Below are 16,664 nucleotides of genomic sequence, written 5' to 3'. Positions count from 1 at the left end.
GAAGCACTATTAATGCTAATCCCTTCATTACAAGTGACTGATAATTTCCTTTGAAGGTATAGTTTAAAGCTTGACATGGGTACTCACAGCAAGTAAGATATTATAGAATCCATACAGTGTGGAAACAAGCCCGTTGGCCCAACAAATCCACACCGACCCTCAGAGCATCCCACCCAGACCCATTCCCCAAACCTACTTAATTTACACATCCCTGAACAGTCCCTATGGGCAATTTAGCATGGCCAATCGACCCTAACCTGCACATCTATGGACTGTGGGAGGAAACTGGAGCACCCGGAGGAAACCCATGCAGACAAGAGGAGAATGTGCAAACTCCACACAGATAGTCACCCGAACCTTAGCAGAATCAAGGAGCACAGTTTGAAAGTGAGCAACAGAGTGTTTAGAGCAGTTTTAAGACAAAAAAAATCTACAGAATTGTGAGTATCTAGAATTCATTGCCCAAAAGGGTGATAGATATACAAACCCTTAAGACAGTTAAAAGCTATTCAGATGAATGCTTGAAACACCATAGTACACAAGGCTATGAACCAAGTGCTGAAAAATGGGATTAGAGTAGATGCATGTTTTTTGACTGACATGGACATGATGGACCAAAGAAACTCTTTCCATGTTGCCAAATCTCTATGATACAAAAGGTGGTCATGAGCAAAATTGTGTCAGTTTCCCATCAGGTAGATTAAGTTACAATTTCTCCCACGATAGCTTTTAACAAAAAAAAGCTCATCTTACAGTAGGCCATTTTTTTTACATAGAAAATATGGGAGGAGGAAAGGATCATCGTTATTTAGTGCCAAAACATTCCCAACACTGAGCTTTGCATATTCAGAAGTAAATCAGTAATTCAAGTACAGAGAGGTAAGTCCCACTGACTGATAGCTGATATAAATCCACTGAAAGTCAAATATGTAAAGTTGCATGAACAGTGGGTTATGTGCACAGATCCTATGCCCAAATTCTTTTTACTCATTTCCATCATATTAAATTCTACGTTAGGTCTGCAACTGTGTGGTTTCCCTCATATTTATGCATTTACAGTAGCAATTAAAATCCACTCATTTGGAAGACTAATAGTTATCTTATTTTAACATAGAAGGCATACATGCCTTTTTTTGGGATATTAATTTGAAGAAATCATTTGAAACAATAGTTCATCAAATCTATCATTTTCTTTCTTTCTTACAGCCGAGAACAATAATTGACAATAGATTACCTTACTGTTACGCTGGGAGATCACTGAGCCAGGTTGGGAACAGTTGTTCAGAGAAGAAGTAAATGGCTCTGTGTTCTTCACATTTTTTCTGATCGTTAAATTCTCTCATGCTGGATTTGATCTGAATTAAAATATATATTTCTGTCGCTGAATAAGTCTACACATGTTCCCCATTAATGAGTTAATTAAAGGTTGACAGTCAATTTTGGTCTTTCTTTTCTTTTGTACTCCTCACAAATGCTTCTTGGTTAATTTTTTGAAGGGTTCAGACTCCATTGAACAGCATTGAAAATTCCAAAATGGCCATTAACTCCACTGACATCGTTCCCCTTACATTCACAACTACTTTTCCACTGATGTTATTGAACAGGATAAAGCAGAGCCCTAGTGGCCCTGATGCAATGTCTGTCCATGATGATGTAGTTGATTGAGAGACGTACCCCATGAAGAATGCCAACTGTAAGTCCTTGTATGACCACTTTGCAGAGTTGTATGCAGACTTATAATACTGAGCTTAGTGGACAGAAAATAACAAATTTGCATTTATAAAGCACCACTTATAACCTCAGGACATTTCAAAATGCTTTGCAGTCAAAATGCATTTTTAAAATGTCAATGTTATGAAGGTTGCATAAATATGCACACAACGTAACCTGGCAAGCAGTTAGAAAATCTGTTTTGGCTTTTAAAATAAATTGTTTCCAGGATGAAGATGCCACTGATTTGGCCAGCAAATATTGTCCATTGCTAATTGCCATTGGAAATTGATGATGATCTGTTTTCTTAAATCATTGCAGCATTTGAAGTGCGGAGATTTTTTTCCCAGTAACCGTGAATCAACGGCAATATAGTTCTATTTCAGGATGGGTGTGACTTGGCGGGATCGAGTCTACTTATACATTTGCCCGCCTTTGTTCTTCTAAGTGGCAGATGTTGCGGGTTTGGATGGTGCTGTTGAGGAATTCTCATGAGTTATGCCCTGCATCTTATCACTGTTGCTAAGCATCAGTAGTGAAAGTAGTGATTCCTGAAGGTGATGAGTGGGTTGTCAGCTGAGCAGCTCATTTGCCCTAAAAGATGTTGAGTGTTGTTTGAGCAATGTTGCCAATCAGGCAACTATTTTTGTTGGGGAATAAATGTTGGCCAGGAGAGCTCCCCAGATCCTTTGCAAATAACCAGCTGGCAGGTAGGATTTCACTTTACGTCTCATTAAAAGCCCAATATATCTGATAATACAATGTTCCCTGAGTAGAATATTGAAGTTTAATCTGGATTATGTGCTTGAGGCTCTAAAATGGGACTTGTAGCAATCATCTTCTGATCCAGAGGTGTGAATGTACCAACAAGTGAGTGCTGCTGAGCCATGTACAAAGCTCAAAAACCTCAAACTGCCATTTAAATTTCATTCTAGTATTAAAAAACTTTTCAAACATTGGAAACTTATTGCAGAACTATTGATTGTCTATTTGTCAGTGTGAATGGGTCCATTGTTTCCAGTGTCAGTCAATTTATCTAATGTTAACTGTTTTTTTTGTGCCTTGCCTTCGAGAGAGGTCACCTTTAAGATTACCATGTGCTGTGTTTATACATTGCTGCGATTCTGCCGAACAGCTGGTCTGCTTTGGACACTTTCCAAACCTGCAACTTCTACCACTTAGAAGAACAAAGCCAGCGGATGTGTGGTTACAATATATCTATGTAAACTCCTCTCCAAGTCACACCCATCCTGACTCAGAAGTATTTGCCACTGATTCAAATTGCACACAAAGAAATCAGTTGATTTTCTGTAATGGCTGTGTCATGACTTATAATGTGTTTTACTGTTTTTAATAAGCTAATAATAATAATAATAAGCTAACCCATGGAGTTAATCAACCCTGATGGGAGTTTGCTCATTATACCATTCCCATCAATATGACATGTTGACAGTGATAGAAAGCATCACGGTACTGAGGTTTATCTTATTTAAGTAGTTAGAAAGCAAGTTATCTATAAGTGAAACTCATGGTTGGTAGTCTGATATTGTGGTGAAGTATATAAAGCAACACTTCAATATCTTACTCTACTGTATCCGCTGCTCCCGATGTGGCCTCCTCTACATTAGCGAGACCAAGTGGAGACTCAGAGGCTGTTTTGTGGAGCATCTGTGCTCTGTACATGACAAACGACACCACCTTCCAGTCATGGACCATTTAGCTTCCCCTCCCACTCCATGGATGACATGCCCATCCTGGGCCTCCTGCAAACTGGATGAGCAACACCTCATATTCCGCCTCAGGAGCCCATAGTCCAATGGCCTAAATGGAATGCACCAGTTTTAAAATCTCACCAACCCTGGCCTCATCCCATGTTCAGCCTCCCACTCATCCCTGCCCCCTTGACATGACACAACCCGTCCATCTTCTCTCCCACCTATCAGCCCCTCCCACCTCACTGACCAATCCCCACCACTCCCTACCTCCACTCACCTATTGTTCGCCCACCTACCTTACCCAGCGCCACTCTCCCTCTCTCTATTGACTTCTGAGCTGCTTTCCCTCTCCCCGTTTCTGAAGAAGGCCTGAAACATCAACTTACCTGCTTCTCTGATGTTGCCTGGCCTGCTGTGTTCCTCCAGCTCCACACTGTGTTATCCCTTCAATGTCTTTATTTGTTATACAATTTGAGAGTGTTAAAGTTACATTTACTGGTAAGTGTCCAAATCCTGAGAGACCACTTTAACTCACTAGAGAAAGCCAAATGATTAAGATGTGTCTCAGACTGATAGAAAGCAAGGGAAGGATGTTCTAGTTGGAATTGAGAAGAGCAAGTCTCCGAATATTATTAAAAATGTTTCAACAGCTTTCCGAGCTATGGTTTCTAGATTTGGGTGTGTTTATTGTAGGGAAAACGATCTATGAAAATTTGTTCAGCAATTGGGAATAGAAAAGATAGGTGCAAGAAGAATGTTCTTGATGACCAGGATCACAGATAAGGAGTAGGCCTTTTAGGACAGAGAAGAGAAACAATTTCTTCACTCAGAGAGTGATGAGTCTGTGGAACCATCTGCCACAGGAAACTGTTGAGGCCAACACATTAAAGATTGATGTAACTAACCCTTAGGACTAAAGGAATCAAAGGATATTGAGAGAAAGTGGTAACAGGGTACTGAGTTGGATGATCAGCCATGATCATATTGATGACGGAGCAGGTTTGAAGGGTCAAATGGCCTTTCTTGCTCCTATGTTCAGTGTTTCTATGATTGAAAATCTACACAAACCTGACACTTGACAGCCAAAGCGCTAAAATATCCCGAAAAATAATGCACCATATTGGAATGTCTATTCAGGGTCAGATTAAATTTCTGTATTCATCAGCTAAAGTTCATGCCGTTGAGACAAAATCCTCCAAAATTTAAAGATCTCATCATGAGCCAGTACAAGGAAAAGGACCTATTGTGACTTTTCAGTTGGGGAACGAGCAAACAAAATTGTTGAGTCAGGAATCATAACTAAGCTCATGGAAGGTTTCAGAAAGGGTTTGTGGAAGACTTGTAGAGTCAAGGCTGGATAGAAGTAAGATGGTCCTTTCAGATCGCTGAAATATACAGGTCATAGGTACAAATCTGATGGTCGACACATTAACAGGAGCATTTAAATGTAACAAGAGATAGTCAATCTGGCTTTTTGTGGGCGCCAAGTAAATGTCCAGCTTAAGTCAGTTTTGCAAGGAATGTGGCAGGAATGACCATGATCAATGCATGCATTGGAGAAAAAGACAGATGCAGCTACAAAGAGCCGTGTACTGACCAAATTTGGAACACCTTCAAGATACAATAAAGGCCATTGGGCATCTCACCAAAGGCATTTACAAACCAGAATCTGATGATGGACACAACAAAACAAAGAATGATGAATATATGTTTTATAGTATTAGGCATGTAGAAAGCATCGACATGAAAGCAATAACGCAACATCTGAAGTTTTTGTAAAGTTTTAAATGATCTATTCTCAAAAACTGGTGATTATCTCTATTTGATAAGATTCGCACAGGTGCAAGTGCTAATACACTTCTGTGGGAATTCTAAAAAAAACTGTACAAGAGATGCAGGAAGCCATGAGGAAACCTACAAATGTAAAACTTTGAGCATACAAATAATTCATGAATCCTATGCACAGGATCAATGGTGATGGAGGGCGAGTACAATAAATCTGACCGGATGTGGCAGCTTTTCTATATCATGAACACTTCTGGACGTGCAATTGCAAACGTATTGGCATGATTTTATATGAGTCACAATCCAGGCAACCAGTAAGTCATTGAATCACAATAGTAACTACAGCCAGTTATTTAAGAAACAGTTGCAGAACTGAATGTGAAAGAAGAACAAAAAAACACACTGAATATTAAATTAATGGAACTACAATTTCTGCTCTCTGCTGTAGAGAAAATTGAAAGTCCAAGATCAAAAGTCTGAATGACTGCCTCAGGACAAGACCAGATTTGAGAATACCATCTCTGAGATGGTGAAGTCTTAGAGGATACCTCTGCTCAGATTATAAAGACAACTAAGAGATGGCAGAATAAGAAAGGAAGCAGGAATGAATTACAAGTTCTCCATCCCAAATCCAATGAAAGATTGCTAGTTTATTGGAATATCTGGAGCACTGGGCCACAAGAAAAACATTGACTCAGCAGGGGCAACTGCAAAAACATCAGTTTGAATTCCAAGAAGTATTGGAAAAAATGACGGATGTGCAAAAACAAGTGAAGATATATAAGCCATGGCGACAAGGAGCGGTAAACCTTTCATAAAATAATCCTTTTTGAAATAAATGTGGGCAATCATTCTCAATTAAAAGGGCTCAAGCTACAAATGGATGAAACCAACCAAGCACTGTAACATCAAGTAGAGGGGGTCCAGGTTTCTAAGAAACAAAAAGACACAAAAAATTGAAGAGACAGTACAGTTACTAGCGTTAGTAGGAACTGCAGATGCTGGAGAATCTGAGATAACACGGTATGAGGCTGGATGAATACAGCAAGCCAAACAGCATCAGAGGAGCAGGAAAGCTGACGTTTCAGGTCGAGACCGTTCTTCAGAAATGGGGGAAGGGAAGGGGGTTCTGAAACAAATAGGGAGAGAGGGGGAGGCAGATAGAAGATAGATAGAGGAGAAGATAGGGTGAGAGGAGACAGACAGGTCAACGAGGCAGGGTTAGAGCCAGTGAAGGTGAATGTAGGTGGGGAGTTAGGGAGGGGATATGTCAGTCCAGGGAGGATGGACAGGTCAAGGAGGCGGAATGAGGTTAGTGGGTAGGAGATGGGGGTAGGACTTGAGGTGGGAGGAAAGGTTAGGGAGGCGGGGATTAGCTGGGCTGGTTTTGGGGTGCGGTCGGGGGAGGGAAGATTTTGAAGCTTGTGAAGTCCAAATTGATACCCTTGGGCTGCAGGGTCCCTCAGTGAAATATGAAATGCTGTTCCTGCAGCTTTTGGGTGGTGTTACTGTGGCAATGCAGGAGGCCCAGGATGGACATGTCATCCGAGGAGTTGGGGGGGAGTTGAAATGGTTCGTGACTGGGAGGTGTAAGTTGTTTGTTGCGAACAGAATGTACGTGTTCTGTAAAGCGGTCCCCAAGCCTCTTCTTGGCTTCCCCAATGTAGAGGAGGCCACAACGGGAACAGCGGATGCAGTATACCACATTAGCAAATGCGCAGGTGAACCTCTGTTTGATGTGGAAGGTCTTCTTAGGGCCTGGGATGGGGGTGAGGGGGAAGTTATAGGGGCAGGTGTAGCATTTGATTTGGTTTCAGGGAAAAGTGCCGTGGGCGGTGGAACAGGAGGGGAGTGTAGAGCGGACAAGGGAGTCGTGGAGAGAGTGGTCCCTCCAGAAAGCACATAAGGGTGGGGAGGGGAAAAATGTCTTTGGTAGTGGGGTCAGATTGCTGATGGCGGAAATGCCATAGGATGATGCATTGGATTTGGAGGTTGGTGGGGTGGTACGTGAGGATGAAGGGGATTCTGTTTTGGCTATTACTGCGGGAGGGGGTGTGAGGGGTGATGTGTGGGAATAGCGAGAGACACGGTTGAGGGGATTTTTGATCACAGTGGAGGGGAAGTTGTGATCCTTGAAAAAGGAGGCCATCTGGCATGTTCGGGAATGGAATGCCTCATCTTGGGAGCAGATGCGGCGGAGGCGAAGGAATTGGGAAAAGAGGATGGCCTTTTTACAGGAAGGTGGGTGATAGGAGGAGTATTCTAGGTAGTTGTGGGAGTCGTTAGGCTTAAAATGGATATCAGTTTCCAGGTGGATGCCAGAGATGGAGACAGAGAGGTCCAGGAAAGAGAGAGAGGTATCAGATATGAACTTAGGGTTGGGGTGGAAAGTGTTGGTGAAGTGGATGAACTGTTTGAGCTCCTCCTGGGAGCATGAGGCAGTGCCAATACAGTCACAAATGTAATGGAGGAAGATGTGGGGATAGGGCCAGTGTAGCTTTGGAAGAGGCATTATTCCATGCAACCTACAAAGAGGCAGGCATGGCTTGGGCCCATGCGGGTGCCCATGGCCATCCCTTTTCTCTGTAGGAAGTGGGAGGAATTGAAAGAGAAGTTGTTGAGGGTGAGAACAAGTTTGGTTAAGTGGATGAGGGTGTCAGTGGTGGGGGACTGGTTGGGCCTGCAGGACAGGAAGAAGCGGAGGGCCTTTAGGCCATCTGCATGAGGAATGCAGGTGTATAAGGACTGGACATCCATTGTAGAAATGAGGCGTTGGGGACTGGGGAATTAGAAGTTCTGGAAGAGGTGGAGAGTGTGGGTGGTGCCAAAGAAGTAGGTAGGGAGTTCCTGGACCAAGGGGAAGAAAATGGAGTCGAGATAGGTGGAGATAGGTTTGGTGGGTCAGGAACAGGCGGAGACAATGGGTTGACCAGGGCGGTCAGGTTTGTGGAATTTGGGAGGGAGATAGAAGCGGGCGGTGTGGGATTGGGGAATGATGCTGTGAGACGCTGTGGATGGGAGGTCACCTACGGGGATGAGGTTGTGGATGGTTTGGGAGATGGTGGTTTGGTGTTCAGGGGTGAGTTCATGATCAAGGGGATGATAGGAGGACGAGTAAGAGAGCTGGTGTCTGGCCTCGGCGTGGTAAAGGTCAGTGCACCATACTACGACTGCGCCTCCCTTGTCTGCAGGTTTGATGGTGAGGTTGGGGTTGGAGCGGAGGGCTGCCCGTTCTGTGGGGGAGAGGTTGGAGTGGGTGAGGGGGGTGGAGAGTTTGAGGCAATCGATGTGCCAATGACAATTAGAGATGAAGAGGCCAAGGGAGGGTAGGAGGCGTTGAAGTGCTGTCCAGGAGGAGACAGTGTGTTGGAGGCAGGAGAAAGGGTCAGTAGAGGGAGGGTTAGGCTCATAGTTAAAGAAATAAACTTGGAGGCGGAGGTGGCAGAAAAACTGTTCAATGTCTAAACAAGAGTTGTATTCATCGATGTGGGGGTGGAGGGGGACAAAGCTGAGCCCTTTGTTGAGGACTGACAGTTCGCCCAGAGTAAGGGGGAGGTTTGAGGAAATAGTAAAGACTCGGCAGGCCTGGGTGTTATTGCCTTGTTTGGAGATGCTGACTGTGAAGGCGGTGGCGGAGCGACATCGGCAGTGACCGCTGCCCACCGCTGATGTCGCTCTGCCCACTGCCAATGTTGCCAACGGGGGACCACTCTCTCCGTGACTCCCTTTTCCTCTCCATACTCCCCTCCAGCCCCACCACCCACGGCACTTTTCCCTGCATCCGAAGCACTTGCCCCTTCCCCCTCACACCCGTCCCAGGCCCTAAGAAGACCTTCCACATCAAACAGAGGTTCACCTGCACATTTGATAATGTGATATACTGTATCCGCTGTTCCCATTGTGGCCTCCTCTACATCAGGGAAACCAAACAGAGGCTTGGGGGCTACTTTGCAGAACACCTATGCTCAGTTTGCAACAAACAACTACACCTCCCAGTCACAAACCATTTCAACTCCCCCCCCCCCAACTCCTTGGACGACATGTCCATCCTGGGCCTCCTGCATTGCCACAGTGACACCACCCAAAAGCTGCAGGAACAGCACCTCATATTTCGCTTGGGAACCCTGCAGCCCAAGGGTATCAATGTGGACTTCACAAGCTTCAAAATCTCCCCTCCCCCGACCGCATCCCAAAACCAGCCCAGCTAGTCCCTGCCTCCCTAACCATTCCTCCCACCTCAAGCCCCACACCCATCTCCTACCCATTAACCTCATTCTACCTCCTTGACCTGTCTGTCCTCGCTGGACTGACTTATCCCCTCCCTAACTCCCACCTACATTCACCTTCACTGGCTCTAACCCCGCCTCTTCGACCTGTCTGTTTCATGAAGTAGATTGCAAAATGAGATTATTCAGTGGCTAATTGAGAACAAAACTAGTCCATCAATAGTTTTGTATTGTCTACCACTATTCACTGGATAGTGAAGATAAGAAACCTTGTATGGCAGCGCACTACTTAGACAACACGCTATGACTGAGATGGGAGTGTTACTTTTTTTTCTCTGGTCCCATTACTCCATGTATCCTGACATAAATTTACTTGTTTCGTCCAAGTTTTGATTGACCAATGTTTCTGCTTTCCTGTAATTAGACTTGGAATTAAAACAAAAATCCTAATAAAAACAAAATGATTGATTTATTATAATAATAAAAACTTTTTTTAGCAAAGGTGCAGAATTGCTTAATGCACACAATAAAAACATAAATATCTAAATAGCTCAAACATACAAGCCCTTTTGGTCAATGACGGTGATTTCTTGAAGGCAAAATGATAAGCTTTGAGATGTTCAGATGGTGGTCGGTCTGATATTCTGGCAGATGAATATGCTGGAGACCATTGCAGATGCATCATTCAGGAAACATCCTCAAACTCTTTTGGAGGCCTTTCACATGAACAAAGCTGGACCAGGACTCTATATATAACACTGGACCCCAACAAGGAATTTTCCAGGAACAAGAGAGCTAATCTGGCAAATTCCTATTCTTCAGCTGACTAGTCACCAGTTGTTTCAAACAATAACAAATGTAGGAAGTGTAACTTGGCAGTCATAACCCCTGGCAGAACATCTCCAGTAAATAAATAGTTACTACAGGATGTGTAGCCACCATGAAATGCCTTGTTACAAAAATGTTTCAATGACCTTTCTCCAATCTTTTTCAAACAAAAATAATCTAGGGATCCACAACCCTTCCATCACAAGTCTGCAAAAATTATTAAATATTAAACACTTATAATAAACAATTAACTCCATCATCTGCTGTAACTATCCTCAGGTTGCCAGAATGGTCATCTGAGAAAATACCATAAATATGGATTGATGTTTGAATTTTTGGAGATTGTGTGCACATTGTGTTAGAATATAGTTGTTTATTCTGTGTTGCAGTGTTATTAAGACAGGATGATATGAACAGTGGAAATACCACAGCGACTGGCAATAGCCCCCCACTTGGGTCATAAATGGACAAGGAACATTCTTTGGAAATTTTGGTTAAGGTCCATCTTGGGGCAGACTATATACATAGTGAACATTCTACTGAAGCAGATTATTTATCTGGAGAATGCTCAACTTATTTTCCTAATCGACTTGATTCCAAGATGTTATTACACATCTCTGATGCAGGTGGGACTTCAACCCAGGCCTCCCGGTCTGGGGTTAGAGACACTACTATTTCACCACAAGAGGGCCTTTGAAAGAACTTGACTTGATGCAAAACTACCTGAGCTTGAGAGTGCTCAGTGGTGATACTGTGTAATGAAGCTGAGGAATATTGGTAACTTGCAACATTCTCACACCCAGACGGTGATTGCAACCACCCAATAAACAACAATGAACAAATAGCACTTAAATTATGTGAAGCAAAGCATCAAAGATTCAATTAGTTTGTCTTTTTTATGAACATTCCTTTTTTTCCCTGTAAGCTGAGAGACTAGTCAATATTTAAATGAAAGCGTGGTTCATGGCTGGCTTGTTAATTGAACATAGGTTCATTAAGTCAATAGTTCATGTGTCATAATCCTTTACAAGCAGAAAGTGCCATATTGTCTGCATGATTAAGCTTCCTGTAACTTATCCAAAAGTCCACACTTTTATGTCAGTGTTTCTCCCTAAGGGTTTATTTTGCAGGTCATCAAAGCTTCTCCCAGTACCCTATGGAGTACACTTCGATCTTTTCTTCAAAATACTTCCTGCTAAAAGCCTCCAGTAAAGAATCAAGATAGTTATTGAAACCTTTTAAGAATAGAACAGGTCAAGATCTGGCAGAAAGTGTGATGTCGTGTTAAAGTCATTTGATAACAATTCAAATGTGAACAGATACATTTACCCATCAGGCTTCACACATCTCGTGATGTTCTTCTGATTTCTGCCTAGATTATAATACATGAATGTGCTTTTGTTTGGCGTATTTATTTACTGTCCACATAAACTGTTGACAAGTGTATTGCCACTATTTGACCAGATCAGAACAGTAAACATATTTTGCTGCCGTTAAATTTAGGTATATTTTCAGGATTGCTTTAAGGAAGCAAGCATAAAGTGATATACAGTTGAACTCCAAAGGAATGAGTGAGTGCTGTAGGATTAGTCTCAACTTTCTTAAGTATCCCTTGTGACTTTGAGAAAAGGGCAGGCTGAAACTATTTTGCGCAACCAACAACTTTTGCTTTCTCAAGTATTTGCCTCTACTACAATCCAAATTATGGCACATGTTTGCACATCTGAACTGATCAGAATAATTTATGAACAGTATGTTAGAAGTAATTCATAGATTAACTGAGGTAAAGCTCACAATTATTTTATTGATGCAGCTGGGTGGAACCATCAGAAGTAGCTCACAAAATTGAGGGATTTAGTGTAAGTTACTTGCAGCGTAAATCTGCTATCTTTAGTGCTGGTTGAAAAAAAAATCTCTTTCCAAAAATAGCCATGAACGCAGATCAAAATATCAAGGATGCAATGTAAGTTTTCATTGATTACTTCTTTCTCTGTGCATTTGGAAAGGGTCTTCAATTTTAATTTTTTTTTGTTCGGCAATAGGCATTTGTGAGCATACTTTAAATGTTTTACACATGACCAAATGCTCAAATTATGAAGAAACTAACTAGATGGCATCATTGAAGCTTGTAAATGGTTATGGGATAGTTTGTTCTTTAAAAACGAATTACACTCTCATTAAAAACACAGAATTTGTGCGATAAGGAATTCACACAGAATTCCTACAGTGTTGAAACAGGCATTTTGGCCCAACAAGTCTACACTGACAAAAACAAAGTTGCTGGAAAAGATCAGCAGGTCTGGCAGCATCTGTGGAGGAGTAAACAGAGTTAATGTTTTGGGTCTGGTGACCCTTCCTCAGAACCCTACACTGACCCTTGGAGCATCCCACCCAGACCCATCCCCTTATAACCCACCTAAGCTACCCATTCCTGAACACTTTCAATAATTTAGCATGGGTGGTTGCTTCCTGTACATCCTACACCATGCTTTTCTAAGCGAAGTATTGTGTGACGCAAGGTCCACTTTGGTGAATCTTGATCCCACATTGTCTAACCAGCTATTATAATGCCAGGATCCATAACACTGAGCAATAAACACCCAGGCAGCATTTGTGTTACTTGCACGAGATGTGGGGAACTGCAGGAAGTGTCTGACATTAGTCCAGGTAGTTCTGCTATAACACATGTTTCGTTAAAGCGAATTGGCTGTAATGAAATTGATGAATAGTGGATGCTGTTTGGACAACACAGACTTTCTGCTGTACAGGTATAGTGGCTTTCTGTAGCGATTTCATTATAATGCGATATTCTATGGTGATTTTCTATAGCATGATTTTCTATAGAGTGAGTTCATTCAATTATCGCGTTATAGGACAACTACCTGCATATTGTTTAAAGGATTAGAAACCTTGCTTGCAGATAAGTTATATCTTTGGATGTCTTCCCATTGCAAAAATGTAACTAAAGCCTACATAGTATATGTACTCCTGTAAATGTTGATTTCATGTAAATGCAGAACTCAGAATTTTTGAATGAAGAAAATGCCATAATTTTTCATATTCCTCATGAAAATTGACCTTACTTTTTTCCGGATGAAAGTCCAGAAGACTTCAGGACCAAAGTATCATCTCTACAAGAACAGCAAAAACATCAAATAATTGTTAATTTAAAAAGTTACACTAAACACAATTCCTCCAGAGCCTACTGTCAATTGAGGCAGTGTGAATGTAGACCACATTTGATTTTTCTGGGGCAGCAAACAGCAGCAACCACCCAGAGCCAAATTTAAGAAATTATTTCTTGTGTTTTGTGGTCTCCAACGTCACCTTCAGCCTTCCTGGGAAAGGACAGGCCATGCCATTCAGGTCCTTGTGAATGCTTAATCAAGGAAAGTCTTGGTGCACTCAATTTTCCTCCACTAGGGCCTTGGTCAAGGCTGGTATCCATTAGATTTTATTTTTCAATTGTTCAGCCCATCCATTCCTTTCCTCTGTTTTCCAAGGAGCATTTGAACCATGAGCCGAATCAAAACCAGTGCTTCTTCTCTATGTAAACAAAGTGTGGAGCTGGATGAACACAGCAGGCCAAGCAGCATCTCAGGAGCACAAAAGCTGACGTTTCGGGCCTAGACCCTTCATCAGAGAGGGGGATGGGGTGAGGGCTCTGGAATAAATAGGGAGAGAAGGGGAGGCGGACCGAAGATGGAGAGAAAAGAAGATAGTTAGAGAGGAGAGTATAAGTGGGGAGGTAGGGAGGGGATAGGTCAGTCCAGGGAGGATGGACAGGTCAAGGAGGCGGGATGAGGTTAGTAGGTAGGAGATGGAGGTGCGGCTTGGCGTGGGAGGAAGGGATGGGTGAGATGAAGGACAGGTTAAGGAGGAGGAGACAGGCTGGGCTGGTTTTAGGATGCAGTGGGGGGAGGGGAAGAACTGGGCTGGTTTTGGGATGCAGTGGGGGAAGAGGAGATTTTGAAGCTGGTGAAGTCCACATTGATGCTATTGGGTTGCAGGGTTCCCAAGCGGAATATGAGTTGCTGTTCCTGCAACCTTCGCGTGGCATCCTTGTGGCACTGCAGGAGGCCCACGATGGACATGTCGTCTGAGGAATGGGAGGGGGAGTTGAAATGGTTTGTGACTGGGAGGTGCAGTTGTTTGATGCGAACTGAGCGGAGGTGTGCTGCAAAGCGGTCCCCAAGCCTCCGCTTGGTTTCCCCAATGTAGAGGAAGCCACACCGGGCACAATGGATACAGTATGCCACATTGGCAGATGTGCAGGTGAACATCTGCTTAATATGGAAAGTCATCTTGGGGCGTGGGATGGGGGCAAGGGAGGAGGTGTGGGGGCAAGTGTAGCATTTCCTGCGGTTGCAGGGGAAGGTGCCGGGTGTGGTGGGGTTGGAGGGTACTGTGGAGTGAACAAGGGAGTCACGGAGAGAGTGGTTCTCCGGAAGGCAGACAAGGGTGGGGATGGAAAGATGTCTTGGGTGGTGGGGTCAGATTGTAGATGGCGGAAGTGCTGGAGGATGATGAGTGTATCTGGAGGTTGGTGGGGTGGTATGTGAGAATGAGGGGGATCATCTTGGGGCGGCTGTGGCGGGGGCGGGGTGTGAGGGATGTGTTGCGGGAAATGCGGGAGACGTGGTCAAGGGTGTTCTCGACCACTACGGAGGGAAAGTTGTGCTCCTTGAAGGGGTGGGTGGTGTCACGGACCCCTTGAAGAGCTTGGACATCTGGAATGTGCGGGAATGGAATGCCTCATCCTGGGAGCAGAAGCGGCGGAGGCGGAGGAATTGGGAATAGGGGATGGAATTTTTGCAGGAGGGTGGGTGGGAGGAGGTGTATTCTAGGCAGCTGTGGGAGTCGGTGGGCTTGAAATGGACATCAGTTTCTAGCTGGTTACCTGAGATGGAGACTGAGTGGTCCAGGAAGGTGAGGGATGTGTTGGAGATGGCCCAGGTGAACTGAAGGTTGGGGTGGAAGGTGTTGGTGAAGTGGATGAACTGTTCGAGCTCCTCTGGGGAGCAAGAGGCAGCGCCGATACAGTCAGCAACGTAACGGAGGAAGAGGTGGGGTTTGGGGCCTGTGTAGGTGCGGAAGAGGGACTGTTCCACGTAACCTACAAAGAGGCAGGCATAGCTGGGGCCCATGTGGGTACCCATGGCCACCCCCTTTGTCTGTAGGAAGTGGGAGGAACCGAAAGATAAGTTGTTGAGGGTGAGGACGAGTTCGGCTCGGCGGATGAGGGTGTCGGTGGAGGGGGATTGATTGGGCCTGCGGGACAGGAAGAAGCGGATGGCCTTGAGGCCATCTGCATGAGGAATACACGTGTATAGGGGCTGAACGTCCATGGTGAAAATGAGGTGTTGAGGGCCAGGGAATTGGAAGTTCTGGAGGAGGTGGAGGGCGTGGGTGGTGTCACGGACATAGGTAGGGAGTTCCTGGACCAAAGGGGAGAAAATGGCATCCAGATAGGTGGAGGTGAGTTCAGTGGGGCAGGAGCTGGCAGAGACAATGTGTCGACCAGGGCGGGCAGGTTTGTGGATTTTGGGAATGAGATAGAAATCGGCCGTGCGGGTTGGGGAGCAATAAGGTTGGAGGCTGTAGGTGGGAGGTCACCTGAGGGGATGAGGTCATGAATGGTATTGGAGAAGATGGTTTGGTGCTCGGGGGTGGGGTCATGATCAAGGGGGCGGTAGGAGGTGGTGTCGGAGAGTTGGCGTTTGGCCTCGGTGATGTCGAGGCCAGTGTGCCATACTACCACTGCGTCACCCTTGTCTGTGGGTTTGATGGTGAGGTTGGGGTTGGAGCGGAGGGAGCAGAGGGTTGCCCGTTCTGTGGGGGAGAGGTTGCAGTGGGTGACAGGGTTGGAAATGTTGAGGCAGTTAATGTCTCGACGGCATTTGGAGATGAAGAGGTCGAGGGAGGGGAGGAGGCCTGGGGGTGGCGTCCAGAAAGAGGACTTGTGTTGGAGGCCGGTGAAGGGGTCAGTGGAGGGAGGGTTAGGCTCCCGGTTAAAGAAGCAAGCGTGGAGGCGAAGGTGGCGGAAAAACTACTCGATGTCCAAACGTGGCTGGTATTCGTTGATGTGTGGGTGGAGGGGGACAAACGTGGGCCCCTTGCTTAGGACTGGCCGTTCATTCTCAGTCAGTGGGAGGTCCGGGGGGATGGCAAAGATTCGGCAGGGCTCAGTGTGGCGGTCTTCTCTGGGGTTGCTGGCTGTAGAGGTTGTGGGCGGAGCGATGAGTTCGTCGGCTGTGGGCGGGGTTCTGTCGGTGTCGGCTGTGGGCGGGTTTACTGTCTATGTGCCTGTGTGTGTGTGTGCGTGTGTGTGTGTGTGTGTGTGTGTGTCCTTTTGGAAGGAGGTGCATCAGGCAGAGGAATAAATGAGCTGCCCATTCAA

General features: G+C 44.8%; 1 long non-coding RNA gene across 1 annotated transcript in view; it reads right to left on the bottom strand.

Annotated features, from left to right (window-relative positions):
* Nucleotides 1-16,664, bottom strand: part of LOC125453096 (uncharacterized) — a 324,490-nt gene that overhangs the window by 68,479 nt on the left and 239,347 nt on the right. The window lies entirely within an intron of this gene.

The sequence above is a fragment of the Stegostoma tigrinum genome, chromosome 6 (assembly GCF_030684315.1).
Source record: "Stegostoma tigrinum isolate sSteTig4 chromosome 6, sSteTig4.hap1, whole genome shotgun sequence".
Taxonomy (NCBI): Eukaryota; Metazoa; Chordata; class Chondrichthyes; order Orectolobiformes; family Stegostomatidae; genus Stegostoma; species Stegostoma tigrinum.
This window is presented reverse-complemented; position numbering and strand designations above follow the sequence as displayed.